Source organism: Zootermopsis nevadensis, unplaced genomic scaffold, assembly GCF_977971745.1.
Source record: "Zootermopsis nevadensis isolate Lab colony 2312 unplaced genomic scaffold, Znev_1.0 Znev_ptg000010l, whole genome shotgun sequence".
Lineage (NCBI taxonomy): Eukaryota > Metazoa > Arthropoda > Insecta > Blattodea > Termopsidae > Zootermopsis > Zootermopsis nevadensis.
This window is the reverse complement of record NW_028259142.1, coordinates 10,370,902-10,383,088: the sequence shown is the minus strand read 5'-3', so window position 1 is coordinate 10,383,088 and position 12,187 is coordinate 10,370,902. Positions and strand designations below refer to the sequence as shown.

Sequence of the window (12,187 nt, the reverse complement as noted above, 5' to 3'; positions counted from 1 at the left end):
TTTATGTATTTACAGTGTTCAGTACTTCAAAGAAAAACATACGAGGTGCGATCGGAAAGTTTCAAGACTGCGCCTATAAAAACCCGTACACTTATCTCAGGTATTAAATTCATCCATCACCCTCGAAGTAGTTCCCCTGGGAGTGAACACAACGATCCCAGCGCCGCTGCCAAGTCTGGAAGCATCCCTGGAAATCTTTCTTTGTCAGCCTGTCAAGCACCATCTGCGATTCTGCCTGAATCTCTTCTATCGTCCCAAATCTCCTTCCTTTTAGCTGAATTTTCATCTTTGGGAAGAGGAAGAAGTCACATGGAGTTAAGGAGGGTGCGGGATGACGGCCATGGTGTTTGAGGCCAAAAACTGCCGAACTTTGAGGGCGGTGTGCGCTGGCGCGTTGTCATGATGCAGCAGCCAGTCGTGGTTCCGCCACTTTGACGGCCGCTTCCGTCCTTTAGAATCAGCTGACAGGTCCCATAGCCTATCCCAATAATGTCGCACAAGTCGTTGATGGTACGACGTCGATCTTCGTGAATGGCCTGCCGAATCTTCGTAACATTTTCGGGCGTTGTGCTCGAAGATGGTCGTCCACAACGCTCGTCATCATCGACAGAGGTTCGGCCATTTTTAAAACGTGAATGCCACACAAAAGTTTCTGCACGACCCATTGCGGACTCCCCAAATGCTTGCTTTAGCATTTCATAGGTTTCCGTAGCCGTTTTGGCGAGTCTTTGGCAAAATTTGATGCACACGCCATTCCGAAATCGCAGGAGGGTCGGTGTAATGCACTACCAAAACGCCCGTAACTAAGAAACAAATGCTAATTCGATGATGCCGGCTGGCACACTGATTCACTATGAATGTAGGCCGCACCCCCTAGCGGCAGAAGCTCGTACTACATCCGGTTCGCCCTCTATTGGCACAGTCTTGAAACTTTCCGATCGCACCTCGTATTAGTCGTCAGGTTCGGCCTAATCCAAAGCTGAGAGATGAGAAATTTCCATTCCAGAACTAAGGAAACCAATTCCAACTGACTGCAATCCAGAAGTAACATTCACGTCTTTGGGATACACTGCTCTGTGTGTCACTCATGCTACCGTGATTATGTGCTACGTTAAGTTGTCACTGTGCCCTAATTTATGGCCCTGCTCTGCCCAACCCCAGGAGGCAGACACAGACAAGAACTAGCTTCAGAGGAAGCCGAGGCAAAAAACACGCTCTTCACAAACGTTTAATGGATGGGCTAAGCTCTAGAAAATAACGAAGGGCAAATGGGCGAGGGTGTAGCAAGAAGATTATTAACAGTGACTTTTACTGGACACAACGTTTGTAGCGCCGTCCTCTTCTCCATCAGCCGCACACTGTCCAGCTCAGTAACTAACGCAAATGGCTGACCATGAGAACATGCCTACAAGAGAAGAGGCACCTTATATATATAACCTCATGCGACGGAATAGTTTTGCAAAAAGGCCAGAATTAAAAGCGATGGCCCTAAACCGATTCTGATTTAGCCTACACACACTATAAGTTCGGTTCAAGACGAGTATGACCACCATGGAAGTGTTGGTATAGCGAATTTTTTTTAAAAAAAAACTCGTCGGAAATATTTGTTCTCGTTCCCTTTTGCGCTGTCTTGTGACAGTACAGGCCTCAACAAAGCTGTTGAAAATATTCCACACCTCAAAATTAATTCTGAAGCGAGAAATGCCAGAGTGTGTAATCCGAAGGAGGAGGAAGAGGTTATAAGTCTGAATCCAATATTGTAAAGTTTAAACAGACTTCCTGATCTCTAAATCAGCTCAAACTAACCTCAAACTCACTACCACTATATTTGCAAACCGTCGCAGACAAAAGTTTTTCGTTTGGTATTCCGGACGGGAAAATAAAGGAAACAGATACAGCATAAGCGAATGGTTAGATGAATTCTAAAACGACAACGTTGAAACAAGGTCACATAACAAAAAACGTTATGCTAAAATTGTGGCACGCTAAAACATGTCGTTTGAAAGCCCGACCCGAAGCGCAATCTGCTTTTCTCCAACTGGCAAACCGCATACACACACGATACGCCCAGCGCATTGGTCTGGAATGACATAATCTGAACACGGTTCAATATGACAACAAGCAGAACACAAAACGGGGTGTTAGGCGGGCGGATACATTACATATGCTCACACAGCTGATAGTACCAGTGTCTTACTGGTGCTACGAAACTTTTATTGTCATACTGCCCTGATGACGGTAGCAGTATGACCTCTGAAACGTTGGTTGACATCGACCAGACTACACAGCGCAACAACCCAGAAGAAAGAAATCTTCATACTCATCGCCCTGATGACGGAGGCAGTATGACCTCTGAAACGTTCGTAAACATCGACCAGACTACACAGCGCAACAACCCAGAAGACAGAAATCTTCATACTCATCACCCTGATGACGGAGGCAGTATGACCTCTGAAACGTTGGTTGACATCGACCAGACTACACAGCGCAACAACCCAGTAGACAGAAATCTTCATACTGATCGCCCTGATGACGGAGGCAGTATGACCTCTGAAACGTTGGTTAACATCGACCAGACTACACAGCGCAACAACCCAGAAGACAGAAATCTTCATACTCATCGCCCTGATGACGGAGGCAGTATGACCTCTGAAACGTTGGTTAACATCGACCAGACTACACAGAGCAACAACCCAGAAGACAGAAATCTTCATACTCATCGCTGTGAAAACCTCAAATCATACATAAAATAATAATAATAATAATCCGTGGAGTAATAGCCCTCAGAGAGCCAAAGCCGACAAGCTTGACTGCTGGCCTCACGTTCACATGCCTAAGCAGAGGTGAACGATCATCCAACCAGATATAGGGTGACGTGTGGTCAGCACGACGAACCCCCAGTCATTGCTAGTTTTCATGACCGGATTACGCTACTCATTGTAGCTCCCCAATTTCCTCACGATCCTGGGTTGGCAATGGTCCCATACACTGGGCGAAAGCTCATGAGAAAATTCTTTCCCCGAGACTCGAACCAGCGCGCATTCCGTATCGCCGGTCCGAAGCATGATGCCTCAGACCGCGCGGTTACTATCATTTATTTGAAAAGAAATCCACATGCAAAATGTAAATGGCGAAAAAGGTCATGGCGAATAAACAATTAAGTTTAAAATGATAACTTTTATTATCAACTACGAGACAGGCCCCTAATCAATCATCCTACAGTCAACGAGCGACCGCCTTTATATGTTGAAATAAACAACGCAAAGGATACGAAAACTGAAAACGGGAGGAAGTGGGTGTATTGCAAGACGAATGCCTGAAGAAAGAATTCAGATTTAATATAAAGAGAAATTCAGACGGAAGGCGAACGTATAAGCAAGGAACATCTAAACTAACAAACAGAAGTGAATGCACTACTTTGTATTTCTGAACCTCGGAAAATCCACAACTCATGCTGAGATATAAACAAATATTAGACCGACAAGCTCTCGTGGCTAATGGGAAGCGGTTTAAGATTGTGAAGGATTATAGTCTACACAGCAGAGACGATTTAAAACTAATCCTATCATTATATTTGAAACTCTATAAATCAATAACAATTAACTGCTGTTGAGTATTTATTCGGTTTCCGATAAAATGGAATTGTTAGCGATCTGCGTGTATGTCGGTCTGTACGTTGATTAACACAAAAAAATAATGATATACTAGACAATTGGCCGATTTTCGTGAACGTTCATGCTGGAAGCCACCTCATAGGCCTTTCCGTATTCTGAACTGTCTTAAGAAAACTGCTGGCTCGGTCTGAAACACGGTTCCCTATTGAAATACGATATGAAATATTGCAGGGACTGTGAAACCATTGTTATTTAAAGGCAGCCAACACTTTTATAACTAGTAAAATTCCACTATACGCCATGTAGGCGCTTGGGGGGAAAGGCGGTATAGCTCCTCATTCTTAACTTCAGCAATAGATGGGGTGAGTGGTCAGCATTACGCCCCAGCCGCGCTTTACCCCCGGGAAAAGACCCCGTTACTCATTGGATAGGAGGCTGGGTGGGCCTCAGAGCCGGTCTGGACGCAGAGGTTAGAAGAAAACTCCTCTGCCCCTGTCGGGGATCAGAACCCCGGTTGTCCACTCAGTATCCAGTCACTATATACTCACTGAGCTACGCCGGCTACTTTTATAACTAGATCTGAACAAAATGCACTTAATTAAAAGAGGCTGATGCTTCGGTGACAAGGAGAGAAGCCACAAATGAAATAAGCTGCAAGTTAGGCCCAATATATATCGAATATCTGTAAAACTTTTAATAAAAATACTTTTCGAAAGAGTGTAAAACAACGCTCGGACGTCAATGGCTCGACTACATACGTGGTGTCGACTTGAGAGCGGAGAATCACAACCGCGCTCGCTAGTCTGCTCTGAAGTTCTGTACGGTGACACATAGGAGTACATGAGAAATTTATCACTTTCATTAAAACAACTTTTCTTGGAAATATAGATTAACAACGCAGTAACCACTAAAATTGCCCTGGGGTACAAATGACGCCCCACATTAACTCGATATCTGAAGTTATACGATGCCACGATTAAACACAGTACTTTTAGTAGCCTACTAGCGATATTAAAATCCTGAACCTGTTATCTTCCAAAGCCTTATCAGGATTAACATCAGGATCGTCGAAGGTCGCAGTCTTGTGGTTAACAATGGCGTCGTGTTCGGAAGGTCCCATATTCAAATCTCAGCACAGATATCGGCTATCCTGACTGAGGTTTTCCGTTGCTTTCCTCAGCCACATCACACAAATTCCGTGATCGTTACTCAAATTAGGCTACGGTCGCTCCCTTAGATACCGTTTCCAATTAATTACTCATGAATCGACCTATAATTCGAGGCTACTGTCTAAACTACTGCAAGCGTCTTTAAATAAACCATGAACAGAAATAAACACCCGAGTTTCATTTTACAAGAGGATTCTGCTAGCTTCGGGAGAATCAAAGGAGTTCACCCACTTCAAGAACACAAAGACAAGTACGTCCACCCCCCAGCTTATCGAATACAAAGGCCAAACCGGAAGGATACATGATGCTCAAAAATATATGAGGGCGACGAGAGGAAGAATTTGCTTGTGAAGAATCCCACATATGTAGGGGGAAGGGAGGGATGTAGCAGAAGAAAGAAAGGACCCAGTCAGCAGAAGATCAACTTTCCATCGACAGCGTAATTAAAGTAAACACGACACGCGGCTTCTTGTAAGAATGAATATGAAAATTTGCTAAAATGAGTCTGTTTATTTATCTCAAAATATACCACTCTGTATAAACTATTCCAAATGCTCGTCAACACATTGCAGTATACGTTTGTTATTATTACTGTACTAAGATAACTGAGAACAGTGATTCGCAAATTACGGTATAGACTATAAGCCTGTGTACTATCTTAACGAAGCGGAGGCCTGTGTTATTCCTTTACCTATTCAAAGCTTCGGCTCCACACATCCACTTGCGTTGCTAATACCAAACTACTTTTTATTATGAAGATGTGGGTGCTCGAAAAAAAAGCAGACCGAAATACTAAACTTCGCGAGACAGACGCTGAAAACTGATGCAGCGAAACGTGGATTAGATGCAGAGACGCTAGGCCAAGCTCGCGAAGATTCACCACGGGATAACGGGCGGTTGACAGCAAAGTCGAGGATTTGCGCCTAGGCTAAGGAGGAGCGTCTTGTATACTTACCAAACTAATTAAAGCACAAACAAATGGACTATAGCTGTGCATTACACCCTGTTGTGTATTTAGGCTATTAAAAGTTAAGAATAATCGGTTATTCTCATATATATATTATTCTCATGTATATATTAAAAATGGACACTCATATTTAGCGAACACAAATGTCAAAGTAAAACACGCGAGCTATTAAACATTGGAATGAGGGTTGAACCAGAAATAAAACAAAGAAAAAACCCTTCGACATAATGTTTCGTATCTTCGTCAGAATGGAGAAAAAAATCATAATGTAAAATGAGACTAATAAATAAATACTCTGAAAAGGTATAAAAGCACAGATATTTAGAAACGACAATAATATATCATATCGCTAATTAAAATTCCGAACAAATTACTAGCAGTTAAATGCGAGGAATGATTGCTATTATTTATTAACTTTAAAATGTTTCTCTTTTCGGTGTCATACCTAGATATTAACGAGGAAAGACAGGCTGATGAGAATTTTGCAGTGGCAACCTTGACAGTCTGTATTGTTCACTGAGTATTATTAGGATAATTATCAAATCAAGGAGGATCGGTGGGCAGGGAATGTGGCACGAATAGGAATGATTAGAAACTAATAATAGTATTTGATTCGGAACGCCAGAAAGAAAGAAAGACAGCCCTTGGGAGACCCAGGGTTTGTGGGAGGATCTTGAAGGCTATAGTTAGTGGATAAGGACTGGATTAATTGGATTCAGGATGGCGTCGAGTGGCGGATCTTGGGAGCACGGGTCATACCGTTATCTATAAGTACGATATGTATTCTCAGATCACTTTTTCTCTATTATTATTTTATTTAGTGTTCTGTCTGACGACAGGTCCATATGAACAGGATCCTTCCATCCTTTTCTCGGACTGGGACCTGTTCATATACGTTCTTGGCAGATGATCCAGAAGTGGTTTGCCATTGCCTTCTCCTGTGTGTGAATGGAGTAACTGTTGGGATGCCCCGGAGGAAAACTCCGTGTTGGCCTAGACCACGGCCTTGCCCAACACAAGTTATAAATTCGGGCACCGCCGGGAATCGAACCCGAGACCCCAGGATTACATGGGCAGCGTTCTAACCGCTAGACCACCGTGGCAGGCTTACTTTTTCTCTATTAACCGTTAAAAGCTAAATGTAACTGGGTGTCCCGCCTGCTTCAACAATCAGTAACCTTTGTGTATTCATTGGTTTCGTGCGATTATCTGTGCATACAGCGATTATTTCATTGAACAGCATTAACTATTTGATCTTTGTAATGATGAAGTGTGATGTTTTCTTTGCAGTACGGAATGAATTCTCAAATGTTATATACACGAGTTTCGACTTCAAAAGGTTAAATTAAACAGCCATTCATTTTGCTTAACAAAAGGTTTTAAACAGTATGCAAACCTTTAGTAAAACGAGGAGTCACTGTAATTTCTTATAAATGTCATATATATTACGTATTAAATCACAGAATGTATGAACGTAGTATTAATTCAGAAGGCACAAATTATTATGATGACATAATCTCCAAGAAGAATGTAAACTTTAGCGAATGTAAAGAAAAGAAGAGACAGATATCTCTGCCACCTTGACGTGCTGCACGGAAACTTACCTCGCAGGTCAATTAAATGTGGAGTATTAAGACAAATAATCACAGAGTTAACAATAACGACATACCACACTGTCTCCGAGTTAATGTTTTTTAACTGAAACGTGCCACAGCATCTGTTTACTGCAAAGTCTAATTGCGATGCTTCATACACGTGTGAAGATGATTTTAACAGGTGTCGAACAATTAGGTGGGTGGAGTATCACATTTTAATCGACAAACAAATGAGTTAGCTCAAGAACTGCAACTTTCGAAGCGTGAGTAATGCTTTCAAGACAAATATGAAGGCCTTCACACAAAAAAACTCGTTACGCAAATTTGGCATCGAGCAAAGGGGAACAAAGGTGATATTTTGAAAGCAAAACCTGCGATTCTCATTGGCCTATAGTATTCATTCTTGGGTATTCGGTAAGAAGACTGCATTTGACTTAAGAACTTTTTACCAAGCACAAATAAAGGCTGAACTCAGATCGATGACATACCAACAGTTATTGAAAAGAGCTCGACACAAATCGATACGTATCACACCATAACTTATCGATCAAGCGATTTAACCTACAATGACACATTTATTCATACACAAACATACATGAATGCATGCATGCATAGATCAGAATTTTCACTTCCTACACTTAATTACTACGTCAGTAAACGAAATGTTTCATGTTTCATCCCACAAACAAACGTTACCATGACGATGAATCTATAATAGGACATCCAAACAGGTTCTACTAAATGGTGACTACCTTATATCCCTGACACATTCAACAATATCCTGCCATAACCATTCCAAAGAGCAGAACAATGTTGTCTGATATGCCGACAGAATTTCCAAGCTGAACAGCATTTACACTATTCACGTAACTTCGGCAATGCCATCTTGTTTCCACTACAACGAGCAAGGAATTAACAGTGACAAACACAACTTCTTCCTTTCTCTCACTTGGTAAGCTCACACACACTTCTCACTGAACACTTGTAAACAAGCTTTCTGGCGTGCCTGCACACCAGCACAACATTTAACGTAATCTGGTCGGTCTAAATGAACTAATGACTCCGTACGTTCCATAATTCTAATGTGTTATCACGCCACCTTTTTTAGTGGCCCCGTATATAATCAATAACAACTCTGTCCCTAATACACATGACGTATATTTTCATGATATTAACGAGAACGCTTCTCTTTATTTGAATATCGACACACCACAGCATGAGGTCACTAACACCGCTCTCAGGTGTCCGTAGGGAACGCGCAACAATACGGCCCGTCGCGGCTCGCAGGTCGCGTTGTACTAAGCGAGGTTGTACCTATCTCTCTTTCACTGTCATGACGTCTCAGCTCGTGCCTTCGTTCCTGTACATTACCTCTGATCCGCCACGGTTATTCTCACACACTCAGGATCTAGAACCAACGAATCTTCCAATGCTAAAACTTGCTGCAGCTGAGAGTCCAATGGGCGGGCACACTGTCTCCATCCTATTTCAGTTCTTCCCGTATCAAATTCAATCCAGCCACAACGAAATCTAAAACCGTAAAGTGACTGCAATTTAGGGAGTGGCGGTTTCTGCCGACCCAGCACTTTTGTCACAAAATGACACAGTTTAAAAAGTGCAGATGTACCTGTCATTTGGATACCAGGCAATGAAGACTTATGGGAGTGAGGAGGTAAATTTCCATGCGGGTTTAAAACCCGCTTGTCAAATGGATTGTCTGCGATTCCGTGATTTACGATGGTAAACCGTGCATCATATGCTGATTGTCACTGAAGCAGTGAATACACATTTAGAAATTATTCCTAGGTGGACAAATAGAACACTCTTTGTCCGCCACCAACATTGGTGTTAAATCGGGGGCACGGTAAATTAATTCTTTTGTGTATTTTAATTTCTTAGTGCATTATCGTGCCACATGGTGTAAGGCTTCATGTAGTTAGAATCTTTACGGATAAATGAAAAGGATAAACTGCAGTAATATCTGTATTATTTAATAGTAGTACCGTATACAGCTGGCCTATTCAGTTTTATTCCAATATCATTTTTTGAGTAAAATGCCAATATTTGTATACAAAAGTTGTCACTCATCTACTATCAAAGTATTTTCGTTCGCTGCTTAACAGGTTCATCAGTTGGCGTTCCTTTTATCGCATTCGCTTGCACTATCCAAACAAGTAACATATCCTCGAGTCCTTCTAGTTTTGCGCCCTTCAATCATGCCACACTTTCGTATCTCATCCTTCCACTTCTATTCATGGAGAATATCGCCAATAGAGTGGCGACTGGTGGATCGGTTTACTCCATAAAATAGTGAAATAATTAGCAATACTTTGCTAGCTTGGACCTAGATAATGTTCTTCGCAGGCCCACACGTCTTCTTTCAGCGAGATTAATACTCTACGTAAAATATCTGCGAGCCTGAGCTAAAGGACGGTGGATGGAAAGTTCTTGGAGGGGGGATCACGAAAACTTATGCGCTATAGCTTCCCCTCCTGCCCCTTACCTGGCAGGCTAGCCACCAAAGCATGTGTTTGTAACGGACAACAAAGCTCGGAGATATCTTGCGACAAGCATTCCACTGTCATTTTTCCTATGCCACAGACATGTAAATGAATGCAATTATACGTATCTTTATCTGTGAGTACTTTACTTCCATGTCAATGTGACCAGTCTGGCAATTATATTGAAATTGGAAGTGTATCTGTCCACTGTAATTAGTCATTCAATAAAAATGTGCTGGAAACACTTTTATTATCAAAGAATCTATTGGCCACTGAGTGGATCTGTAACTGTTGTACCAGAATTCTTGGAATTTTACCTGTCACTATAAGCAGCTTATTCTTGATAATTCTTTTTAAATTTTAAAATCACCGCCTCTTCTAGTAGAAGATTAATTTACTGAATGTCGCCATTTATATACCTGAACTCCAGAACGAGTAACAATCCAATTTCCCCCCCCCCCCCCCAAAGGACGCTACAGGTGGTTTCTTACCTCAAAATTTTTATTTCTTAATACCGAATCTGAAGTACAGTATTTTCACAATTAAACATTTAACGGAGTTGTCTGTAGAGCCAGTGGAAAGAAAAAGGTATGGCGCTGTACCGAACTTTGTTACGCTGCTTAACAGTACGTTGAAATTGCCAGATTCTGGCGGATGGCGGCTAGCAAGGGTTGCACATTATCGGTAGATTCACTTTGCAATTATACAGATAATATATATGTTCTGAGGCTTTCTTGGTCGTGGGTGACGGTATGTAGTGAGGCGCTGTACAGGAGCTTGACCTATATACACTTCCTACAGTTTAACACGTCGTTATATAACTAAAAACTAACTTTCTCCAACATAAATGAAGTACATCCGGCTATAATCTACTTACGCACAGATACATTCCAAGGAAAGGGTAATCATCAGTAGCGTCAAAGTTGTAGGTCTACCTGGAAACATCCGGATATGAAACACGTCCGACAACAAATGTAAATGTTTGCAAACCGAACGTGCTTCATACCATGAGAGCTGCTAAGTGTCCTGTACTGTTAATGATTTCGAAGGTTAAAACAACCATGCTAATTGTCATGGACAGTTCAACGTTTCAGCCGTCACACTAAGTAGGATTTGAGGTCTTCACAGTGGTGAGTACAAAGATGGCTGTCTTCTGCGTTGTTGCGCCGTGTAATCTGGTGAAAGATAACCAACGTTTCAGAGGTCCATGCTGCCTCCATTATCAGGGCGATCTACCACAATACACGACGCAACAACCCAGAAGATAGCCATCTGCAGAGGAACAATTTGTAAGTTAATCAACGACACAATATCGCTTATAAAGTATTGAATGAGATGGAAGGATGATATTATTCAAGACGAACTGGGAGGGACTGGAAAGAATATGAACGGCCATATTTCGTTTAGCTGGACGGACTGAGAAATACTACGGAATATCTCAAACAGGACAGTAGGCATCCAGCCCGAGAGTCTACATGAAGACGAAGACAGACAATTACTAACAGTAACGTATGCTGCATAGATATTCATTTATTCGCGTCCATGCACACGTGTGCTGAGAGAAGGGACCACATAACCCTTCACGATATACCATGGACATTGGCGTGTGGAAATATCCCAGGAAAACTGCCAAATCTATCGACTTGGGGAAGGTTATGAGGACGAAACAACGCACAGTTCGCCTACTTTCCTGTTAAGTCCGAAAATTCGCTAAAAGGAAGTTTGTTTGTCTGTTCAGGAGGTGAGATGCAACAGAAATATGAGCTCCAATGGCTAAAGGAGACGTAGTGACAGAGATTTCTTACGCCCCTAGAGTAAAGACTGTGAGGTTAATGTGAGATTTCCAGTGCTTCGCAAATGGACGTATCACTGGTCTCTGGTCGTTGAAGAATTTTGCCTCGTATTTATGTCACTCGGGACAGGGTACAGTAGCGGGCTCTGGTGAACACGGACATGAGAATCTGGGTTTCATAAAAAGCGAGGCATCTAACTATCTGTAGAAATAATGACCAAATATTACAAGAATGAAAACTAAGTCATACGGTTTACGTATTTGAATTGTGTGTAAAGATGATGGAACCAAACCATTACTGTTCAGAGCTTCCAAGCACATTAATTAACTGGATTTGAATAAAAACGGCGATGAATAAACTGGATATGAGATCAGAACACTTGAGACTTTAAAAAGTACATGAGCTACTTTCATAAAAGCGCCAACAGCAAACCAGAGACAAAAATTCAGAACCGACAGTGGGCACAGAAATCAGTGAATGCAAAAAGTTTAATTTGATTGAGAAAGACGGTTGTTACGTTGAAGAGGAAGAACGTTAAAATCGGCAAT

At 41.9% G+C, this 12,187-nt stretch overlaps 1 protein-coding gene and 1 long non-coding RNA gene across 13 annotated transcripts in view; both read right to left on the bottom strand.

Moving 5' to 3' along the window:
- The window catches only part of LOC147874250 (uncharacterized), an 88,493-nt gene extending 78,201 nt beyond the window's left edge, over positions 1-10,292 (bottom strand). The window contains exon 1 of the long non-coding RNA XR_015534530.1: positions 8,098-10,292. This is a non-coding gene — a long non-coding RNA (uncharacterized LOC147874250). The remainder of the gene's footprint in view (positions 1-8,097) is intronic.
- Dys (Dystrophin) overlaps positions 1-12,187 on the bottom strand; it is a 609,234-nt gene that overhangs the window by 166,634 nt on the left and 430,413 nt on the right. The window lies entirely within an intron of this gene.